General features: G+C 44.7%; 1 non-coding gene across 1 annotated transcript; it reads left to right on the top strand.

Moving 5' to 3' along the window:
* Nucleotides 1-20,845: 20,845 nt before the first annotated feature.
* Nucleotides 20,846-20,952, top strand: LOC116632487. Its single transcript, XR_004299430.1, has one exon. It is a non-coding gene; the product is annotated as a U6 spliceosomal RNA (small nuclear RNA).
* Nucleotides 20,953-21,330: the final 378 nt, after the last annotated feature.

The following is a 21,330-nucleotide window of genomic DNA, read 5'->3' on the forward strand; positions in this document are numbered from 1 at the left end:
GTTTTAATTAATAAACATATCTACCGCCATGTCTTCAAATACTACTTATTATGGAGCGAATGACTCCAAAATCTCTCTCTAGATGGAATCTGATTCTAAACTCCAGATACATGTAGCACCACCTACTAGGTTATCTTCTCCTGCAGGTTTTTGGAAACATCATAAATTTCAGTTCATCATCTTTCTTTCCCAAACTGCTCACTCTGTTTTTCATTTCTACACACCATGCCAAGCCAAAACCCTGGGTGTCATTCTGTACTCCTTACTCTCCTTCAAACTCCTGAAGAAATTAATCATCAATTCCCATGGCACATGGCTCATAAACGTCTTGGGAACACACCCTCTTCTCTCCATTCCCAGTACTCAAGCTCAGGTTCCTGTTTCTCACCTAGATTTCAAGTCTCTTTCTACTCTTCCTGCCCTTTAGTTTCCACCATGTGGTCAGAGTAAACATTCTCTTTTTTTATTTTAAGAAGTTTACGTAATAGTAAAACTGACTTATGACCTCATGTCAGTTAGGGTCCTTCAGAGAAACAGAACCACAAGGAGGAACCACTAGGAGTTTTATATGTATATGCATATATATTTGTATATATGTGTGTGTATTTTAAGGAATTGGCTCATGCACTTGTGGGGGATGGCAAGTCTGTAATATGTAGGGCAGGCTGGCAGGCTGGCTGCTCAGGCAGGATTTCTGTTACAGTCTTGAGGCCGAATTTTTTCTTTGGGAAATCTTTGTCTTCTCAGTTTTTGCTCTTAAGGCCCACAACTCACTGGGTGAGGCTTACCCACATAATGGAGTATAATCTGCTTTACTTAGAGTCAATTGATAGTAAAAGTTAGTCATATCTACAAAATGCCTTTTCCACAACATCTAGACTAGTGTTTGGCCAAACAACCGGCCACCATAGAGTAGGTAAGTTTACACATAAAATTAACCATCACAGACGTAAAGTAGGCATTACAGAGCTGGCCACCTCCAGACTTTGAGAGTTCATGGATGATTTCAGTAGTTCCTTGAGAAGCAAGTTGAGGCAGCTGAGAGTTGAAGGCATAGTTTAGTGTGCAAGAGAATCATCAGAGTGCTTGTTGTCAAAAATGTTGGTTCCCTGACTTCATTCTCAGAGGATTCTTATTCTTATTCTTAATCCCAAGAGGATCCTTATTCCTACAGTGGGTATGAAGTTAACTTTATGGGTCTTCACCAAGATTTAAAAAAAAAAGGAGAATTAAAAGATTATAGAAAGAATTGGAGGGCATCCCATGTGGTAAAAGTGAGAACTGTTTCAGTGAAATGTTCATTTCACTTTATGAGTGTGTGCATGAGCAGTTGGGGCATATTGTAACTGTGGGTCATAGTCAAGGTCAAAAAAAAGTTTGAAAGACCCTGGTGAGGAATAGTCAGTATTCACCCTTGTGACATGATGTGGCAAGTGACTCTTCTCTTACTCCATGGACTTTTATTGGCATTGACAACTTCATCCATCCTTCCATGGACAATTTCTTCATCTTTTGGTCTGAGTCCAGTGGTTATGGAGTAATGAATGGTTAAGGCAGAGAGCGTACAAAACAAGGGTTTGAAATCCCCATTCCAACAAGTTCCTGCATTCTCCTGCTTCCCTCCAGTTCCTCCTCAACCTTCCCTGGAGTCCCTCTTTGCAATTTGTACGGCTTTCTGTTGCCTGTACTGCAGGGACAGCAGAAACCTGCAGTCAGATGTAGGGTCAAGCACCCCACAGAGCAGATAGCAATAGCAAAGTGTACTTTAATAACTCTCACTTCCCGAGCAGCTCTGGGAACCAAGCGCCAAATTTCCAGTGCTGTTGCTCCTCGGTTTCCTGGCCCGGGGGAAGACCTGACTGATGGCTTTAAATATCCATCAACAAATAATAAATAATAATAATAACCTGCCTGCCGCAGGCTTGTCGGAGCCAGGGAGGTTGGGTTTGCTGACGCTTTCTTGCGTCTTAATACAACCTCAAAGTCAATTTTAAGCAGAAACCATAGCAGCTTTGCACTACAGGAATTTCTCCTTGCCACTGTCCTTAAGTCTGATTCCCAGGGTTGGGACCCAGCTTGGTGAGATGCGAAATGGGTGATGTGTCTGTTGTGACCTGGGATTCTCAGATCGGCAATTTTTTTCTTTCCTTGGATGCACCGTGTCTCAGGCACCATGGTGTTCTCAAATGTCCTGACTTCCCCCCTTTCTCCCAGGTTATGAGTTGGAAAAGACCCAGATTGAGTAAATGAGTCCTGCCTGGGGTGTGAGGGAGTACCCACCTCAGGAAGACTTGCCCTCCATAATGATTAAGATCTTGGGCTTTGGGCTAAGAATGCCTAGGTTTGAATGTGAATTTCTGCCCTTTCACCTGTGTGTGTGTGTGTATATGTGTGTGTGTGACCTTGAGCATATTACTCAACTTCTCCGAGCCTCAATTCCTCATCTGTAAAACAAGGAAAATATTAATAGTAGTAATTATAATAGGTAACATATATTTAGTGCTTGTTATGTACCGGGCAGTATCCTAAGTGCTTTATCTGCATTGGTTCCTTGAAGCCCATGAGGGTGGTAATATAATTGTCTTTGGCTTACAGATGTGGATACTGAGGCAGAGAGTGGTTAAGGAGTGCCCCCAGCCACACAGCTGCTAAGTAGTGGGCTAGGATTACTCACAGGGCTGAGCCTCTGCTCCATCCTGCATGCTAAGTGGAAGTAAGCGTGGCCAGGCTTACTTAAAATCCAGACAGTGGGGCAGGGGAATTTTCCCTTTAGGATTTTGATTAACCAAAGGAAACATTTTTAAGTCCAAATTTTCAGGTCCAGGGAGATTGTTGGTACAGATAATTATCCCTACTCTACTCAACCTCCAGACAAGCCCTGTACCTTAAAGCCAGGTTTGGGCTTTGCTTCTCCCAAATGTCAGCTCATTGACCAGATAGATTTTGCATTTTGAGATTCTTTACAGCATCCAGCACATTGAAAAGTTTATCCTCAATGTTAAGAGAGTTTTAAAGTCCACTCTGCATGATGAATGAGCTCTTGTGTGAGGGTCCTGGCTCGCAAGCCCTTCCTACTCCGATTTGTGTAAAGCATGGCCTACCCACGGCAATTCTCATTTACGCTGCAAGTATTCTTGGTTGGAGGAAACTTTGAGACATCAACTCATTAGGGTGCCTTCATTTACCAGATTACTTTCCTCTCTCTTGTGAGGAGCCAGTGTCCCTGCACCCAGGTAGAAGAGAAGTGGGAATTAGGTGCTGACCATCTGGGTTGCTTTGTGTCAGCCTCCTGGGGCTGGCCTGGACCACAGACTCCATGTGGAAAACTGCTCTGGGTTGTGGCAGGGGGAGAAAATTGCTCTGTGTCAGTCATGGGCTTGACTGAGGGGGCCCTCCTGTATTTTCAACAAGCTGGGTTCTGGGCTAGGGATCTTGCATTTGTTGTTTTCCACACTCTCTGTTACATCACTGCTCACTTCTGAACCTCCCAGAGATGAATAATTTAGCTGGCCTAGGAATAAAAGTCCTAAAACCCTCATCTCACTTCATTTAGGATTCACATTTAGCAGCTAGATGTAGAGGGGGGCGGGGAGAGTTACTGCGAGAGGCCGTAAACCCGGGATATGTCACAGCTTTATGGCCTCCCTCGTGAAGGAAGTTTGCCAGTCCTCAGGCACGAAATAGCCCAAACCTCAACCGTGGGAAGCATGTTCCAATAGGACTCCTGGAAAATGATTCAGCCACACTCACTCCTAATCCGATTTAATGATCCTATTTTGATAGTATTACGTATTTATTTGCTGGTTCGGAGAAAAACCACCACCTCACAGCGTCTCCCTCTCCCCACAGGTGCTCTAAAAAGAGGCCTACTGGAGGAACCACTTGTCCTTGCTCCATTCCAGGGGCTTAGGGCTCTAATGTGAGAACGTGGCCTTCAGACAGGGGCTGGGATGTTTGAAAGGGCAGGGACCAGGGAGTGGGGTGCCGTGTTAAAAGTTCTAAACAAGCCAGCTGGGGCGGGAGCATGGTCGTCAGCGAACATTATCTGGTGTGATTCTTTGTTTTCATGGCATCACCTCCTATTCCTCAGACCAACAGAATCACCAAGCTGTAAACGGCACACCTTACAAATCAGGGTTCCCTGATGTGGCTGGAGCGTTCATTACCAGCCGTAAAGGTACGCCAGCATGAGAGGTTGCTGTTCTGTAGCCCAATTTTCCATCGCAATAACCCAATTAACTGGTGTGTGTGTTTGTTTTACAAAGCTCCAAGCTACAATAAACCATACAGATACGTGGGCTGCAGAAAGCTCTGTAATTAGGACAAGGTGTACAAATTAAACTACTCTTTTTAAACTTCAAACCAGCTAACTTCTGACATACTGTACTGCTGGGGCTTCTGGGACTGAACCCAATTAACATCTTAGTATTTTATAAGCATCGTTTTAATTGCATTTGTATGCAATCTTCTCTCCAAGTGCCTTTCAAGGTGCTAGTCCTTGTTCTGCTTTTATTACTTTGGTGATTTAAATCTTCTCTCTCGGAGGTTCCCGTTAATAATGACTACTCTGCTACTTCAAATGCTGGTCCAACATAAAACTCGTCTCTCAAAAGAATTATGCTTTAAAACAGTTACATTTAACTTTATTATTACATTTTTAATTTTTTCTCTGTTTGAACATTATGCCTTGAAACGTTTTATCAACCTGTCAGCTCTTGTAATGGCTAGAAAAGAGATTGTTTTTGGAAGTGGGGATGATGGCTTTCCTCCACCCGCCCCCCACTTTTGCTCACCGTTAGTCTGGATTAAAGGTCTTCGGTGCCATTGGATGGCATGGTGATGAGGGGGGTATTTAAATAAGTGAATTTGGGGTTTCTAAGTTTCCTGGAGGGTTTTGGAGCATCTTTGTCTATTTTGGGGCTGGGACTAGGATGAGGCAGGTGAAGTGTTTTCCTCCTGGGTAAAATTTAAGTAGGCAACGAAAAGTGCAGGGATCAAGATAAATAATATTTTAATGCAACATTAAGAAATAAAATCAGGAAAGTATAACTTGCAGACCAGCTGGCCTGATTTTGCAAATGAATCTTTCTGGATCCAGGGCTGAGGCTAGGGTGAGGTGAGTTGAGGCACCATTGTACAACTGTAGACTGGGTTTCTGTTTTTATTTAAAATTCTGATATTTTGTTCACTATGGATTTTTTTGGCCTTCATTTCTATTTTGTTTAAAGAAAATTGCATTAAACTATTTCTTTTGATTCCTGAGTTTTTGCACCTGGGTAAGTGTCTCATTTGCCTCCCCTAATTTAGACCCTACTATAAATCTAAGGGCAAAGAAGACTTTAAAAGGGATTTAAGCATATGAAGAAGTCCTTGAAGGCACATTTTCATGCAGTGAGTCAAAAATGTAGGGGAAAGCTCAGTTCTGCGTGTATTTCTTTCTGAGCATGGTGTGCATAGACCTCACTTTCTACTTAGAAGCAGCCAAACGAGTGGCAATGCCTGAGTTTATGAGAACGACCGCATGGCAAACTCTCCTCCTTCATAACCCTAGCCCACAAAAGCAAAGTGTTTCTATAATTTTCCTTCGGTGCTTCTTATTACAAGAAGGAGTTAGGAAAAATGAGTACTAATGTTGTGCTCAATTAGGATTTCTGTTATCTGGATAAAAATATACAGTCTTGAGCAGGCAGTGAGATCCTCCTGGAATATTTTAAACCTTTTTGCTTGATTGAGTGTCTTGTCAAACAAAACTGGCAGCCTCTCTCCCAGAGCTGCCTGAATCTATGCAGATATGATTTCTATCATGCCTTTATTATGTGTAGTCTGTAATAAGGATGAGCACATATAAATCATCTCTGGATGGCAGTTAGGATGCAATACTCAAAGGAGAAAGACATTTCTGCTTTCAAATGTCTAGCGATTTCAGATATTATATAGCAAGTCTCCCCTGAACTGCACAATCTTCAATTCTACTCAAGCCCTTCTGTGGAAGAATGAGACTTTCATATCTTTCTTTGCAAGAATCACTAGTGAGATAAGAATTGTGTCACGAAGGCCAGAGCACCGTATCTTTTTGGCTAGTCTGATATCAAAGTTGCATTTGAAAAGATGATCTTTCTGTAATTTGATTCAAGAGGCTGGTCATGAGAAATGGTGGGGGAGACCTCAGGTTTTGGGTGTGCTTTGCTCTACCAGGAAATACAGAAGACAGGGGAGGTACAAAACTGCAGCAAGGACAAAGTGCACTTCTGGTGACATTTCAAAGGGTCGTTCTTTTCCCTGAGTCAGGAACTGAATCATAAATATCTCGGCCTCCTCTCCATGACACAAAGGGTAATTTGGTAACAAAACAAAACAAAACAAACACTGTACCACAAATCCAAAGGGAAAGCCTCCAGACCTGGCTACTAATATTGTTGAATGCTTATTACGTGCCAAGTATTAAGCATCGCCTTGTACTATCTCATTTAGTCTTCGGTAGACCACAACAGCACAGGTACTATTAAAATACCCATTGTACAGATAAGGGAAGGTAAGCAAGTTAAGTAATAAAGTGGTCTTGGGCCACTTCACCTCTCAGATCTCAGGAGGCTTAGATATCAAAGCTAGTGGGAGGTCAGAGGCTCTCAAGATCCTTGATCTCAAGATCAACCACTGTTAAAAGGCAGTCCATAGCAATTCTTCAGTTGGGTTGTAGTGTGTGTGTGAATGGACTGGGAGTGGCAGTGGGGTGTGGGGTAAATCCCGGATATAATGTGAAAGGACATTTATCTTTAGGCTCCCCAATTCTCTGGTCTGGGGTTGTCTTTCCCTTTCAGTGCCTTCCCTTCCTCTCTAGGATTCTTGGATTTGATTGTGTAGACCCACCAGACCAGTGCTCAGCCTTTCTCACGTTGCAGCATACATAGAAAATGACAAATGAGAACTTCGTATGGGGGGCCAGGCTGCCCTGTGTCTGCTGCCCAGCTGCCTGGAGGCTGATTAGGACATGCACTCCTGTAACAGAGTGGTGAGAAGCTGTGTAACAGACCAGGAGTGCCAAGAGGTCTAGAGCCCTGTATCTTTGTGCCTAGCACAATTGTTGACCAGATACATCACTAGCACCACTTCTGGAGCAAAGGGGCACATTGTGATAAAATAATTCCCATGAAGTTGCTAGAGATTTAATTAATTAATATACACATGTCAGACTGCCCTTCATTTTGGGAACATTGACTCTTACTAGAGGGAGATCTTTGGGGGCAAGGGACTTTTCCCAGCACCTGTCATCATGCGAGTGGCTTCTCTGCCCTGCAGTAAGAGGTGAGAGGTGAAGACTTGCAAGCCTCTTATCTTATCAGTAAGATAAGGAAGGAGGCTTGGGAAGAGAGCAAAGAACAGAGAGAAGACAAAAAAGACAGGAAGAGAGGAGCATTTCATGACAGGAGTCTTTTTTAATGGGATTGTGGGGCAATGGTTGTCCGAACACAAACCCAGGAAGTAGCTGTGACGTGCACTGTTTTCCACCTTATCTTCAGGCAGCTCCGGCCAGATAAGGGGTGTCCCTGTAATTTCTCACTCTTGGCTGCTATAGCTGTGCTGTTGTCCGACCCCCAGCCCTCAGTCTCTGTGTATGGGTTTCGCTGGGCTTTCTCAGAAATCCACATGGTTGGCATTAAGGATTCAGACCTTGTCAACTGAGCTGCTAAGAGCTGAAATCCCAGCTGGTAAGATGCATGGTTCTCCATAGCTTGGTGGAAGGAGTATTGCCCTGTATGGGTCCTAAGATCTCTCTCTTTATTACAAAATAGAGATAGTAATTTCTTCCCAGACTATCTTCCAGAATTGTCAAAGGCGATCCAATCTCCATTCATCCAAAGTGCTTTGAACACTGTAAAGTCTGTTCAACTATAAGACATTACCCTGATTTGAGGTGACAATATAATTTCAAATTTGGAAGGGAGGCCTGTGTAAAGGTCAGCTGATCTACCCCTTTATCTCAGTGCAAAGTGATTTGCCCTTAAGCGGTTTGATACTGGAGGTTGCAAATCCTACTCTGGAACTCTCTACGGGTGGGCATTCCACAGTCTCATTCATTCTTGCATCCTTATTTGCACTTAACCTAAAATTTGCCTGTTTTGTGGTGGGAGCTCTTACCTTTCTTTACTTCTGATACAGATGGAAGAAAGCAAGTCTAAATCATCCATAGAGGCATGCACCTTTGTGTGCTTAAAAAACCTGGAGTGCCTCCCACAGACTTCTCTTCCTTCCAGGAGAGGCCCCTGCTCTCAGAGGTCTTTTCACATACTTCCCAATCTCATTTTCTTTCCTTCAATTATTTGTACTGTTCTTTGTGGTAGCTGAGGTTCCAATTGTTCAACTTCTGCCATTCATGTCTTGTGGCCCAGGAGTGAGGATATACCTAGCCTACTCTTAACAGAGAGGAGGTGTGGTTGAGAAGTTGCCATGGCCAGCAGTTGGTAATAGAGGAGAGGTGGGCCATTTTGGTCCACTGTGTTGCTGATCCTTGACCTAAGAGAGTCCTCTTGGCAGTCCCTGGCCAGATTTAGCCCAGCCTCTGGCAGCTGGAAGCCTGTGGCAGGTGATAGTTGCTGAGCAGATTAACTTTGCTAGCTTGATGTAGAAAGACTCTGGGGCATGGCCCAGATAGACTAAACTCAGAGTATGCTGACGTCTGCATATGCAAGACATTTAATATGTGATTCAGTAATTGCTCAGATGGCAGCCTGAGGTCAGCAAAAGAATGCTAGAAAAACAGATAGAATTCCAGGGTAGCAGTTCTAGCCTTTGACAAACGGGGTGACTTGGACAAGTCACTGGGCCTTTCTGAGCCTCGACTTCCTGACCTGTAAAATGAGAGCAATACCTATTTCACAGGATGATGTGCGAAGACTAGAAGAGCTCATGCGTGTGAAAATATGGAGGGCAGTTTAATTTTCAAATTATGTAAGGGGTTATTATTATTTTATTAACATTATCATTCACCTCGCTAAACAAACTTCTCTATCTCCTTGGGCAGAAAGGAAGGGAAGCATAAATTCTTAGGACTCTAAGTGGCCAAAAGAGTCAATTGTGTCAAATTAGATTTCCCATTCAGCACTAAAACTCTCACCAAGCCTTTCTATGGTGGAGACTCTGGAGCCTGACAGTTTCCTTGTCTGGCTGGGCCTGGAAGGGCCAGGTTGGCTGAGGTGCCCATGCCAGAGGGGGACTGAGCATTAATTTATTAGCTGGCCTTTTGAGTGTTATGTCAGGCTGGTTGAGGGTCCATTGTCTTGGAAACTTTCTTGAGGCTAAAGAAATGGCTCTGACACTGACCCTGCACTCAAAAACTTTCCAGGGTTCAATCATTTCTTCATTCAACAGGCATTTATTATGCTACTGTGTCTCAGGCACTGTGCTAATTTTCAGGATACCTTTGTAAACAAGACAGATACTGTCTTTGCTCTTGTGGAAGCTACATTCTAAATTGCTGTGGATGGACTTTAGGGCATCCATGAACTTCCTGAAGTTGGATACAAAATTACATGTGTTTGTGCTCTTTTTTTTTTTCCCCCCCTTGGGGAAATGTTTGTATCTTTGATAGGATTTTCAAAGGGGCCCAGGACGCCTCCAAAAGGGTTAATAACCATAGTCTGGTGGGAAAGATAAGCTATTCACATGAAGCAGTAACTACAAGGCAGGAAGTGTCTTGTAGAGAATACACTGTGGGAGTACACTATATACAAAAGAGAGAGTGATTCTTGTCAGCTGGGCTCTTTGGGGAAGGCAGAGTGGAGAAGGATATGTCTGACTTGATCCTTAAAAGATGGGAGAGTGCAATTCATTGCCTCTTTATTGCATAACTCCTGGGGAAACCATTCACATCATGGTCTATTTGAATAGTGCCCCTTGGAATTGAGCAGTGTACAGCTTGAGTAGCCATATCTGGCGATCCTGACTTGACTGGGGAGAGAAACCATCCTTGTGTGGGTGAGTTATGGCTTTCTTGAGCAAGTTATTCCAATTACTCCTTTGTCGTATCTTGCCAACAGAATAGAAAGACTAACAGGAGAAACAGCGAAGAAAAATTCTGTATTATCACTGCTTGTGGAGCAACCTTAGTGTGTGAATAGAATCAATTTTCTTATTTTTCCACGTAATTGTTTGAAATCCTCACATGACAGGATGCCTGGGTGGCTCAGTTGGTTAAGCGTCTGCCTTTGGTTCAGATCATGATCCATGCTGGCATTCTGGGTTCAAGTCCCACATTGGTCTCCTTGCTCAGCGGGGAACCTACTTCTCCTTCTGCCTGCCACTCCCCTGCTTGTGCTTGTGCACTCTTTCTCTCTCTGACAAATAAATAAGTAAAATCTTAAAAAAAAAAAAAAGAAAGAAAGAAATCCTCACATGACTTATTAAAGCAAACTCAGAGTCTCCCACCATCCCTTGACTTACCCCAAACCCCTGGGGTTTGGGCTAGCTTACTTAGCCTGAAGGTGGTTAGTCTTTGTTGGACACTTACTGAGGAGGGAATTGGAGTATGGTCAATCTTCTCGTGATGTGGTTTCTCACTGGCCCACGGTGTGACTGGTAAAGCATAGTTCTGCAGCATTTTGGGGGGAGGCTTCAGCTCAAGTCTGGTCATGGTCACACCAGGAACTTAGGCTCTCTTAGCTTGTCCTCACTTGCTCCAATGTCAAAGTTGTCAACAGCATCACTGGGTAAGGGCTGGCTTCAAAGCCCACCCCTTCACCAGCCTAGAACTTGGATCTCACTTTCTCACCTCTGACCCCTTCCCCTGGGGTGGGGCTGCTTCTTTCTCAAACCCCCAAAAGGCAGGTTTGTTACATCCCTATCTAAGAACAGTTGAGTACTCTTACAACATCTCCCTTTTGAAGAAACTTCCCTTCAGGGATTTATACTGTAACACAGCTGGTAAAAAAGAAAAAGAAACTTAGCCTGAGCTCACTCTCTGGTAGACAGTCCTCTTATGGGTTCTCTCTCTACAAACAAGTTTCACAGGCAAGGTAGTGCAATGGGAAGATCATAAGCTTTAGAGTACGAATTTGGATTTGGAGGCTGCATCAGATCTGTGGCATTGGGCAGTTTATTTAATCTTCTCTGAGTTTTAGTTTCTTCCTCTCTGAAATCTTTATGTATTACCCACCTCAGAAGGTTGTTATGCAGAGTAAATAAGATGATGCATATAAAGCACTTAACACTGTGCTTGGCTTAGAGGTAGTACTCAATAAACTTTATCTAGAAGTAGTAGTAAGAGATGGGGAAGAAGAGGAAAAACATAAGGAGGAAAAAGAAAGAAACCTGGACAAGCAGCTAGAATGGCAGGAGCCGTAGCAGATAGACAGCCAGCACCCAAGGTCACCAACTGTAACTCCTGTCTTACGCACCAGCAGCCATCCCCCCATACCTTCTTTTCCTCAAAAGCCAAAGGAATTGTAACCAGGATTTCCCTCAGTTCCAGCATCATGGGTGCCATTTTGTCTTTCGGAGCTTTTATTTCCTGGCTTTCTCAGTCAATGAGATTCCTCTGATGCCCTGAGCTGACCCTCTCAGCTGTGAGGCTTGTTATCCCCACCTCCAGGCAGCCCAATGCATCTTCCACATTCTCCCCAGTAGGCCTGCCCTGGGAGCCCCAGCCAGCCTCCCACTCAGCTTCTCACAGCAGATCCTTCCTGCTTATGGCTTGGAGGCATTGGTGGCCCTGGGCCTACTTTCCCTTAGCTCTGTTCTGCTAAGGCTCATTGTAGGGATTAAAGGAGCTCTTCCTAGGAGACTTGGGCCCTCCAGTGGGGTATCTTGTGGGACTGGGGCCTATGGCCAAGGGATGACCCCAGTGACATAGCAACCATAGTAACAGGAGTCAGGCATGTATTCTATGTATTCTGTGCTCCGATTGACCCCCCTCCTCGGTCCAGGCAGTGACCCAGGGTGTGTTTCAAGGAAACTTAACATTTGCATATTGAGCTCTTCTTGGCACCCGTTAGTCAAAGAAGAGTGCTGTGCTATGGCTGTGGTCTCCCCCGTAAAGGACAGAGGGACTAGAATGCTCTGTGCTTCTCTAGGGGCTAGCAAACCCCTAGACTCAAGCAGAGCACAGTTTTGCACCCTGAATCGAGTTGTGGATGTGGCATTACTTGGTGCCTCCATTTCTCATGGTATCTATCCAGACCCCATGATAATTAGAAAGTCGTTGCAGCATGTCTAGAGGTGGAGAGGAGGGGCACCCTCCCTTGCCCTCACTTATACATCAACATTAGTTTTATCACCTTGAGCAAGTTACCTCCCTTCTCAATAGGTTTTTTAATCTGTGAAGTAGCAAAATGGTAATGCTGGTTGTGATAAGATGACTTGTAGGCCCTTGGCACAGCACCTGGCCTGTAGTAAGTGCTTAATAAACATTTGTTACTCTTCTTGTTATTTGCTTGAATAGCTCTTTTAATTTCTCAAAGCTTTCACACACCTCTTACTTAAAATCTCAAGCCTAATGGAGCCTCTTTGTGGGAAATCAATCTCATTTGACTGTTGAAGAAACTGAGGCACAGAGAAGCAGGGTGGTTTGACCAAGATGACACAGCAAGACAGGATCAGGTCAGATCTCCTGACTTCCTGGAGTGCTACCTCCTGGACCCAAGAGAATAAATCCAGGGACTTCACCATCTCCAGGCCCAGCCCATACTCAGAAGTTTCCACAAGAAGCTTTGCTCCTCTGGCATATGTTGATGCTTTGGTGAGAACTTGCAGTAAAATCTTATTCCTTCCTCAAAGCCTGGCTCAAATATTGACTATTTAAAAGAAATTCTCCAGCTCCCCAGGCTGAATTAATCCTTTTTGCCTTGTATTTTGGACAAATACCTGATTAGGTTCATACTATCATACCATAACTGAATTGTCATAGACCAGGAATTTTGCAAAGTAAAAAACAATGTCTTATGCATATTTGTATCTTAAACAGTTCAGAGTAAGTGTTCCCTAAATATCTATTGAATTAACTATACTGATAATGGTGCCACTAACTATGAGCCCACTTAGTCTTACAGCAACCCTATGAGCTAGGTACTATTATTGTCCCCATTTTTTGGACAGGAATCCTGAGGTCTAGGGAATAAAAGAAATTAAGTAACTTTCTGAGGTCACACAGCTAGAAAGTGGCAGGACTGCAACTTGAATCTAGATCTTACCATTTTCAGCACTGAGCTCTTAACCAGTTAGTTCCAGGTTCTTGTGCCCATTCACATGGAGCTTTTTCCTGCAGGTGATAAATACCTATTCCAGAAGCTGTCCAGGCCTGCCTGCCAAGAGGAGAAGTAAGAGGGAGCTGAAGAGTTGTGAGTTGAGTGGAACAGAAGAGCCTGAAAAAGACTCATTGCCTCTGTATGAAGTTAAGAGTCAAATGGCTTCAACTTTAAATTATTACATGGAGAAAAACCAGTAATAATTTCAGTGGGACTGGAACTATGGAGGCACATATAATGGATAGCTGGAGCTTCTGGGTTATGAAGTGACAAAGAAGGGACATGTGCTGAAACCCCTTGGAACAGGTCACGTAACTGTGTCTGGGCATCAGGATCATCATGGCATGTCTCTTAACCCAACTTCCTCAGTTCAAGGAAAAAACCTATGGCTCCTGCCCAAGGCTCTCCAGTCTTTGGACTGGAAGGGACTTTAGAGATTATCTAGCAAATACATAATATTCATCTTCCCACTCCCCATCCCTGTGCCCAGAGCAATGGCAGACATCACTAACTGATGGCAGTATTCTCTCTGGAAAGGCCTAGATGCAGCCTCAGAATCCTTTAATACTTATGTCTGTGTGATCATGGAGTTGTCTACAGATGCTAACCAAGACCTTTAACTTTTAGCTTAGTTCTCTCCACATGGTTCCTTCTTGGGAAGGAATAAGAAACTTGGGTAATCCTTCCTGGGAAATATAAGGGTTTCTGTCTTTGTTGGATATCACTCGTAACTTGAGGTCTTGAGAAGAACACTGGATCAAAGATATGAAATCAGGATCTAGCCTTGATGTTGTCACAAAGGAGTTGAGTGATCTTAGGCAAGGCATACCCTCCCTGGATCTGTTTGCCTCATCTGTAAAAGGAAGGGCTTGAGAGGAGTGCATGATTGCCATGGACCCTCTTTTGTAGTGTGGCTATGTTGAGATATGGCATGCCCTTGCTCCTAGGGGGGCAGTGCCTATATGCCCTATATCACCGAGGGCAGACATGTGACAATCACACTTCTACTCCCCGCTCCCATGCCTGTAGCTTCCACTGGCAATAGGGATCCTGTGTAGACTTGGTATTAGAGTCCTTTTCATCCTTTTTGGCAGGGAGTATCCACATAGCCACTATCAATTGATTGAGGCTTATAAGGAAAATAAAAATCATTTGCCATCTATTGTGGGCTGAGTTGTGTCTTTCCAAAACTTCATGTTGAAGTTCCAATCCCTAGTACCTCAGAATGGGACTATATTTGGAGACAAGGTCTTTCAGAGGTAGTTAAATTAAAATGAGGTCTATAGGGTAGGCCCTAATTCAATATGACTGGTGTCCTCATAAGAAGAGGAAACTTGGACAGAACAATGTACAGAGGGAAGATGATGGGAAAACACAGGAGAAGATGGTCATTTGCAAGCCAATGAGAGAGACCTGGAACAGATCCCTACCTCATGGCCTTCAGAAGAGAGTCACCCTCCTGACACCTTGATCTTGGACTTCTAGCCTCCAGAACTATAAGAAAATGAATGTCTGTTGTTAAAGTCACCCCCTTAAGGGTATTTTGTTATGGCAGCCCTAGCAGACTCATACACCATCTTTGTCTACATGGAATCTGGCAGGAGAGAAGCAAACAAAAATACAAAATAATCAGAGCAGCTTATTTTGTCCACATTCCCATTGTAGAAGCCTGGCCTTGAAGACCTGGTGAGTTTGGGGTTTATTGTCAAGGAGCTAGAAGAGTAGAATGTGGAGAGCTATTCCCCTACTTCTGTGGGCTTGGGTAAGCTTGGACTTCTCTGAACCTCATCTCCTCATCTGTAGAGGGAGATCTAGATTGAAGCAGATGTTTTCAAACTCCTTCACAAGCATCAAAATTCTTTATTCAAACAAAATTTAGGCAGACGTTTAATAGGTAAAACCCAAATAAAAATGAAGCTGTTGTGATAGAGGTAGAAGTGTTGGGGAGGGGAGTGTCTCAGGCCTGTCTTCTCTCCTCTATTCCCTAGACTCTTAGCACAGTTAGAATTACAAAGACCCCCATCCCAAGTCAGACATTCTGCAAATCTGAGAGTCTAACATCTGAGTCCATTGGACTGTGGGACACTTAAGAGAGGAGCTGTCTCTTAATTAACTTAGGATAATGCCAGGTATACAGCAGGCACTCAATACATGTGAAAGGAAGGAAGGAGGAAGAAACAATTGGAAAACAAAGGAAAGAATAGCAGATGTTGCCACAGAATTCCAGATGTGGCCTGAGCAGTTCTGCAGATACATCTTTAAGACATTCTATTTTGTTTGCTTAGGAGAAGTCTCCTGGAGTTCCCTAGCATCGGGCAGAGCCTGTTGGTTCACCTAGAACTTCCTTGCCTTTTTTAGGAACAAAGGCCACAAACTGAAACTAAATCAGGCACTGGAGAAATAGGCATGGATGGAAATGGACTAAAATCACCCACAAAGCCAAGGGTTAAACCGTTATTTCAGACCAGTTGGGGTTTGACTGGCTGAGGGTTAGAAAGAGAAGCCGGGAGCCTGGAAGCCTTGGGGCTGGGAGGTTGGTTTTCTTCTCAGCTCCCAGCTAAGGGTTTGGCATTTCACCTGCTAGATGGCGCTGTCCTCTAAGGAAAGACGCAGGCTCTGCTCCACCAGAGCTCAGTGCAGGAAACAGGAACAACTGAAGTTAAAAAGAATTGATGGGCAAGAGGTAGAGGAGCTGGAACACAACCCTTTCCCTCCCTCCCCCCCCATGCCCCCACCGACGCAGCAACATCTCCTTTTGTGGTGGTTCTGGTTTCCTTTACAGTTCTTATTTTGCAGTGTGGGTGTTTCACACACTCCATCTGAAAAGTCGCAGAGCCTTTTGCTCGTAACAAAAGTGAATAAGAAGTGTGTGTGTGTGTGTGTGTGTGTGCATTGTGAGGAGGGCAGGGATGGTCACCGAGGTTCTGCCCGAAGGCTGCAACTTACAAATGACATGTCTCAGCCCTGGTCTTTGACCTTGACTTAAATGAGCTCAGTTGGAAAAAAAACAGTCCTTTCTTCATTCTGCTCACCAAGCTGGACCCCCCCGGATTCCTGGTGGCTTTCTTTACCTCTGAAGCCTTCTCACTCAGCTCCAATCTGCGGGGGCAAACTGCATGTGGGGACTGAGACTCCCTTTCCCCGGGCAATGTTAGTGTTAGACTGACAGGCTGGCTCCATCCGGGTCTGCGTGTGAAATCAGGGCTGCAGCCTGCAACTACTCCCATTCTATCAGCAGCCAGAAGGAAGGAAAACAAAGATAAGGGGGGGATGGAAACCAGGAGGGGACCCACGAGGAGGCGGGGGAGGGCTGAGGAAAGACAGGAGACAAGGGAACAAAGACCCGAGGTGAAGGGTGAAGGGGGTGGGAAAGGCAGGAGGGACACGAGGGACCAGGTGTCCAGAAAGAAAGGAAGGGCCATATAGAGGAGCCCTGGTGGAGGAGAGAGGATGGAGCAATGGGGAAAGGGGAAGACAAGGAAGCTGGAGTGGAGCTTTCAAGTCTGGGCTAAAGCCGGGAAACTGCACAGGCAGGGGAAGGAGGCTGTGCCAGGCAAACAGGAAAACAGAGGGAGAGGAAGTCTAGTAATTAGAGAAAACCTGACCAAGGGCCTGAAAGGAGGGGGGAAACCGCTGCGATGGGGACATTGCAGAAAAGCAAGGTAGGAGACAGTGGCAAGGAAGCTTTGAAGCAGGAGGGTGGAAGCAAGGGAGGCAGACAGCAGAGCAGCAAGGACTTGGAACAAGAGAAAACACCATACAAGTGAGAGTGAGGGAACAGGGAAGGAACCATTAAAAGAATGCTTACCTTATAGTCATAAAAACTGGAATGTGTGTGTTTTGGCCTGCGGCCATTGTCCGGGAAACACAGCGCGGCTTTTAAGCAAACTGTGGAGTGGTTGGTCCACACATTAGGAGCTTGCCGTGGTGTGCTGCTTGGAAAGCAGCTTCTCTGAGCAGCCTACTTGGCGGCTGGCAGCCTGCTGTTGGGGACATCAGATGGGACCTGCTGTCTGTACCCAGGGTCATTTCTGCTCAGTTTATGGTGCTCTAAGTTCTCTTCCAGGGCAGCTGCTTCCCTTTGGGGGCTAAGAGTTGAGATGAGTATCATGCCGGGGACCTGCTTGCTGTCTCCTGAATTAGTGGTTCCTTTGAGATGTTTCTTGGTGGGACTGGCTCTGGGAGGGCAGAGGGGGAGACATGTTAAAGGCAATTCAGGATGAATGTTAAGGGAGGGGCCCCTGGAGTCTGACATCCATAATTCGGCTCCTAGTTTTCCCATTTTACTGTATAAACCAGCATATATGTTTTAGTCTCTCTGAGCCTCAGCTACTCATCTGTACAATTGGGCTCATAGTCACACCAATCTCATAGGGTTCTGATGACGCCTAAAGGAGATGATCTGTGCAGTGGGCAGAGCGGCGAGCTCATATTAATGTTCACTGACTGCTAGCTGTTCTTCTTTGTATTATAATTCAAGACCAGATAACGCGCTGTGTGTGTGTGTGTGTGTGTGTATGTGTGTTTTGGGGAATCAGTCCTCGAATGCAGAGTAAGGACCTTAGATTTGAAGGTGTTTTAGCAAGGGGATGATTGTTTGTGAGGATAGATCCAGCAATGACATGTGTGCTGCTCTAGGGAGTAGGGGAGACCATTTTGGTGACCAAAGCATGCATGAGATACTAAGAAACTGGACTAGGGATTGGGGGAGCTGAAAAAAATGTAAAGGGTATTTTGAGAGGCAGCCCAAACCTAAAGATCTTTATGATGGACAGGTGGTGGGAAAGGGACATTTTAAACATGACTCCAAGGTTTGTGGGCCTACAACAAGGTCAGGTCAGAGGGAGTTCTCAAGCTGAGAATGATTTATGTTTTTTAAAAGATTGTAAAAAACAAAAATGAAAACAAAGAAGAACATGTGACCGAGACCATATGTGGTCTGCAAAGCCCAAAATATTTACTATCTGGCCCTTTATAGAGTTACCCCACCTCTGGCCTGCCTAGGGTATCAGAAGAAGACTCTGCTCCCAAATTGGGAAGACTGGAGGGGTTTTAGACAGAGTGCGATATCCCCAGAAAATTAGAGCTTTGGGACTAAAGCATTGAAACCCACAAGAAATATTAGCTTTTGCTGTTATTGAGAACATAGAGGCCCAGAGATGGAAATGAACATGGCATATGCTGAAACAACAGTAAGATAGATGGTGGATTAGTTTGGTAAATAACAGTAAACAAATATCACTTGTAATTATTACCATCACTATTACGACTCTATTGCTGTCATTGAAACTTGGGGTCTGGTCTTGGGACCCCGGTGTTCTCCTTAAAGCATGAGGTTTGCTAAGATCCCTTCCAACTCTTTTTTATTTTTTGTCAATTTCCCCCTCCTTCCTCATTTCCCTTCCTCCCTTCCCTCTATGTGGAACATACTTAATTCTCTTTGACATTTCTGACAGCAGGGTCATTTCTTCCCTATCCTCTTTAAAAATCCCAATCATGTAAGAACTGGTTCTATTTTTCCCTTCCCCATTCCCAGTGATCTCTCTGCCTTTTGCAGCCCCTCCCCCTCCAGGCACTTCCAACAAAAGAGTCAGGTCATTTTTCATGCGGTATCAGCCGAGTGTCAGCCTCCAAAGCGTTTGTCCTTGTTTCTCTGAGTGTCGAAGTTCTCTGTCTTCCCACTAGGACTTTCTGAGAGCATGGAGTGGATCCCAGAATTTCTAATCCTTCTTGGTGCAACCGAGCCTCTTCCCACACTTTGTTTGAGAAAAAATGATTGGGGGAAAAAAAAAAGCCAGCGGAGGAGCAAGGCACGCAGCCCTGGCGGGCTCAGGCTGGGGTCTGTGCTGGTGGACAAGCTGAGCAGGGCCTGTTACTCACGGCTGCCTTGAGAGGCCAGTCAGGGGAGAAAGATTAGGGTCATCAAGATAAGGCAGGGAATATTCAAACTGGAAGCAAAAAGGGGCTGTTTTTCCAATAGTAAGTAATCAGGACACAGGAGGATGTAATTTGCAGATTAGGAAAGTGAACAAAGAACATAAAATTAACTTTATAGCAAAGAGGAGCACAGTCTGTTTGAAGAAATAAACCTCCATAAAGCATTATTGTTGATAAAATCAGACTGTTGATTTAAACTAAATAGGAAATATGACCAAATCAGGGAGAGAGGATGGGAGCTCAGTGGAAGTTGAAGTTGAAACTTCAGGCAGGGATGGAGGGCTGGGATGGAGGGGCCTGATGGGGCATCCCAGCGCTGGGAGAGAGATGTAGGACCAAAGTAAGGATACCTGTGCTAAGGGCATCGATAAGAGGGATGTGCCTTACCAGGATGCCTAGGCCACCTTCACTTAGGGATTGTCTTTATTTGAAAAGTGGCATTGATTTCCAAGAATTGGTAAATAACAAATATATTCTTGAGCACATGCAGTCCCTTCCTTCCTCCCTCCTGTTTTTAATTCTCAAATACCCACAAAAGCTCATCTGAAACACCAGCAACTCCCTGTTTGAACACTAGTAGTGACCTTCGTACCAAAGCAGAAAAGTGCCAAAGCAATGCCTTTGATCCTGAGGTGATTAGAACAGGGCTTCTGTCCCCTTTTATCAGAGACAAGCTGATGAGACTAGGATAACACTCCTGTAGTGGGTAGTGAGAAATCCAGCTCTGGGCTGGGAGCTGCCCTTTATTTCCCCATGCCAAGACTTCTTGGCCCCACATTGCCTAGCATGGGAGACAGATTTATTGTTTTTGCTGTCTTTGACCTGCTGAGGCAGGACTCTTCCCAAGACAGGTTCAGAGAAGCATCCCTGTTTAGTAGTGTACTCAGAAGTCTCCATCCCTCCCCCTACTCCCCGGTCCATTTTTCTCCCTTTTCTATATTGCTCTGAGCCCTGGAAACTGCATCTTGGAAACCCCTCATCTTCTGGCTTCTTATAGAGTACAGCTTATGGGAGGCCCCAGTAGGACACAAGTAGGCTAGAAAAGATAGAGAGAGGGCAGAGCCTTATGACCTAGATTCCCTCCCTGCCAGGCTGCAGGCTGCCAGTGCCTTTCTCTACCAAAGGTCAGAGTGAGTTCAGGGCACTGGCCTTGTCCATTCAGGCACAGGGGTATTCACGGTCCCCTTATAGCTGCTACACTTGGATTGCTTCACCATCCTTTGTTGGCTTCCTTTAAATGTGTCCTTGCATTTAACAATCCCTTCATTAAGCTGTCTTCTAATGCCCCCATTTGAGTGTGCCATTCTTGTAGGACCTTGGAGGTTACAAGTAATGCAAGCTCCTACTTGGAAATCAGAAGACCTGGGCTACAGCTGAGAACCTATTACAAGTTGGCCACGTGACCTGAGCAAGTTGCTTCTGCTTGTTGGCCTTAGTTTCTTCATCTGTGAAATGGAGATGATGGTGAGACCATCTTTCAGTTACAGCATGCTGTAATTCTGTTTCCACTAGGGGTGTAGTGGGCAGGGTTTGGAGGAAAATAAACATGATTTTGAATCCTGGTTTTTATACTTTCTAAATGTGTGGCCTTGGCCAAGTCTCTTGATCTCTTTGAATCTTGGTTTACATCTTCAGTAAAACATGGAAGGTGGCCCTTTCCTTGAAGTTGGGGGGTGCTCCCTTTGGCAGTGCATATACTAAAATTGGAATGATACAGAAGAGATTAGCATGGGCCATGTGCAAGAATGACATGCGAATTGAGGGGGAGGATTAAATAATACTGCGTGTTTGAAAGCAGCTAGAACAGCTCTCATCACACGAGAGGCATTCAATCCATGTTAGAACCTCTCACTTCTTTCCTGGCTTTCTTGAAGGGAAAATGCCTGAGCATGAGGCGAAAGAAGTTTGTTGGCTCTGGAGGTTTCCATTCTTTCCACATCTAATTCTGTTTATTTATATTTGCTTACATCTTAGCAAATCCAATTCATTTATTCCTTCCAATCTGTCTGTCCTTGAAGATTTTTCCCTGGAGCCATTCCTTCAAAAGGAGGGCAGGTCTGTGGATAGCTGGAGGGAGGGAACCAGAAGGAGCAGGTGGCAGATACTATGCCACTCAGCTACCCAGCCTTCTGACCAGGACAAGGATTTTTTTTCATAG

Source organism: Phoca vitulina, unplaced genomic scaffold, assembly GCF_004348235.1.
Source record: "Phoca vitulina isolate PV1807 unplaced genomic scaffold, GSC_HSeal_1.0 scaffold6, whole genome shotgun sequence".
NCBI lineage: Eukaryota > Metazoa > Chordata > Mammalia > Carnivora > Phocidae > Phoca > Phoca vitulina.